General features: G+C 38.5%; 1 protein-coding gene across 2 annotated transcripts in view; it reads right to left on the bottom strand.

Annotated features, from left to right (window-relative positions):
* Positions 1–2,989, bottom strand: part of LOC106460467 (protein FAM49B-like) — a 63,726-nt gene that overhangs the window by 45,698 nt on the left and 15,039 nt on the right. Inside the window, exon 2 of one of the 2 annotated variants that reach the window (XM_013920167.2) lies at positions 2,524–2,616. The exons of the other annotated variant lie outside the window; for it this stretch is intronic. The gene's annotated coding sequence lies outside the window, so the exon portion shown is untranslated. The remainder of the gene's footprint in view (positions 1–2,523; positions 2,617–2,989) is intronic. 2 annotated transcript variants of the gene reach the window in all.

Here is a 2,989-nt window from a genome sequence, read left to right as displayed (position 1 = left end):
AAAGCAAGTGTTTTGCACCCTGCTTGGAAGAAGATGTCTAGCTTAAGCCTAGTGACAAAGAACTATTGGGCACAATGGGACCATTTGGAGCTTCAAGATGGTATTATTGTCTGGAGATGGGAAACTGCAGATTGGAAAGTGACGACCTGGCAAACAGCTATACCGAGAAAGTTACGGGAAGTTGCGCTGCGTCAATCCCATGATATTTTAACAGGAGGACATCTTGGAGTTAAGAAGACATTGAGTCACCTACAACAGATATTTTACTGAATAGGTATGAGGCCAGATGTGGAAGAATGGTGCAGGACCTGCAGTACATGTTGTGCTAAAAGGGGACCCAAGCATAAGGGACGTGCTCCAATGAAGTTATACAAGTTGGTGCACCAATGGAAAGAGTAGCCATTGACATTGTTGGTCTCTTGCCCCAAACTCGTGCTGGAAACAGGTATATTTGTGTGGTGATGGATTATTTCACCAAGTGGCCTGAGGCATATGCAATACCAAATCAGGAAGCTACAACTGTAGCTTCGGCTATTAGCGATTTCTTCTTCAGATTTGGTATGCCATACGAAATGCATTCGGATCAAGGCCATAACTTTGAATCAGCTGTATTCCATGAATGTTGCAAGTTGTTTGGCATACGAAAGACCAGGACAACGCCACTCCACCCACAGTCTGATGGAATGGTAGAAAAGTACAATTGGACATTTGGACAGGAATTGGACAGAAGTTTTGTAATAGCCGCCAAGATGACTGGGATGTCTTACTCCCTCCACTGTTGATGGCCTATAGAATAGCAGAGCATGAAGCCACTGGATACACTCCAGCAAAGTTGGTGTTTGGTCGGGAACTTCGGTTGCCAGTGGATCTGATAACAGGACGCCCACCTTACGAAGAGTTGCCTGAAAATGTGTCAGAGTTCGTGAAAGTGTTATCTGAAAGGATGGATGATATTCATCACCAAGTACATTCAAACTTGAAAACGTCTGCTGATTCCATGAAGCTATGTTATGCTATAAGATCTACTGAAGTCAGCTTTGTACCAGGAGACAAGGTATGGTTGTATAATCCCAGGAAGACCAAAGGGAAGTCTCCTAAGTTGTCTTCTCTGTGGGAAGACTTATATGACATAGTGGATCGTCTCTTAGACATGACTTTCCGAATAAAATGGGATCGGCGAGGTAAGCCAAAGGTGGTGCATTCCAACAGGCTTTGGCATTATCACTGTCCAGGACATTTCAATTGAAATGAAGTGAACAATGGAACAGATGGCGCTGCTGATGACATGTCACCTGAAAAATCCACAATCGAAGAAGAAACTCTACTCGGTTTGAGAAGAGAAACAGTGAAACCCTTAATGAAGTTACTACCACTAATGTGACTATTGCCGATAATAGAACATTTCTTGATGGAGCAGATAAACCCCACGTGAAGCAGAAGCCAACGAGACGGAGATCAGTACGGAAGAAGATACTTCCCGTAATATTAAGATACTTTGTTGAATTTCAATTTTGTGTTTGTAAATTCTGTACATTTAATCAAGTTATTGTTTATTATATATTGGTTTAATGTAAGTGGCTATTGTTCGGGACGAACAATACTAGAAAGGGGCAGTGTTACGACAGCGGAAGTCACGTTACGCTGGTAACACGTGATGAGTTTCTAGAAGGCTCATGACGCCCTCTATTTTTGTATATATATATAAGCCCGGCAAATAAAGCGGAGACAAGAAGTGATGGCATAGAGAATTGCAGATAGACAGACATGGAGACAGATAATTGAGTCAAGTGAGCGGTAATGACCGTAAGTAAAGTGCGTGAATCGTTGTGACTTACTGCGTGTGTTTAAGTTAAAATGACTGTGGACATTCTGTGTATTGCAAAGTTGTATTGAGAAAAAATAAACTAGTTTTATTTAAGAAAGAACTTGTATCGCTGAAGTTCCTCGGGAATAATTTTTACGGGAAATTATCAAACAAGCAGATACATAACAATATAATAGTACTGTCTGTTGTATGTCCATATAACTAATTCGAAGGGTGTGGATAGATCTTCACCCAAATTGTTATGGTGGTTCATCAGGTCCGTGCGGGGTACATATAATATTCAGTTTTGTATTTTGTGGTTTTTATGTGCGTTTTTTACCACTATATCGTCTCTTGTAGATGGATCTTCACCAAATTTGTCATGTTCATGCGGAGATACATGCAAACTTGTGGTTTTATATTTTGTGTCTTGCAGTTTCTATGGCCATTTTTTACAGTTACATATAAGGAAATCAACTTTTCATGTTCTAAGATAACCTTTCATTTATTACGAATTTAAATAACTTCTGTGCAGGGGACGGGTACTCCAGCTAGTAATAAAATAAATTAAAAGCATAAATAATAATAGTATTATAGGGGCCAGGCATTGTATATGTTAATAGAAGAGCGTTTGGATTAAATTAAAATATATTCTTTAACTTTTCCGTTGTAGTTTTACATTGTTTTCGATTACTATCGTTTTAAATCTGTTTTGTTACCTGTGGCGTTCATAGACCCTTTAGGCGTATGGCGAAACGTCGGGAAGAATAAATAAACATTTATCTGAAGTTGTTTGTCGTCTTCATTGAAAACTGTAAAAAATAAATATTACAGTTGGAACCTCATTGTATTTAGAACTTGGTTATAATTATAACCTTCCTATGTCTATTGAAATACAGCATTAAAAAACAACAACAAGCAAAAAAAAACTTTTCAAAAAAGGCTTGTTTGTTTGAAGTTAAGCACAAAGCCACACAATGATCCGCAGACATGCCGCTGTGCCCCTGGAGGGCTTAAAAAATTAAGTAAGTGTAGGAATGACAAGAATCAACATATAGCAATATATATATATATAAAACTATTCAATCACAATATAGTTTAATTTTTTATATTTTTGTCTGCTAACATTCTACTACATTGTGTGCCTGTGCTATTATGTAGGGATGATACAAATGCCATCCCTAC

The sequence above is a fragment of the Limulus polyphemus genome, unplaced genomic scaffold, assembly GCF_000517525.1.
Source record: "Limulus polyphemus unplaced genomic scaffold, Limulus_polyphemus-2.1.2 Scaffold33, whole genome shotgun sequence".
In the NCBI taxonomy this organism is placed as follows: Eukaryota; Metazoa; Arthropoda; class Merostomata; order Xiphosura; family Limulidae; genus Limulus; species Limulus polyphemus.
This window is presented reverse-complemented; position numbering and strand designations above follow the sequence as displayed.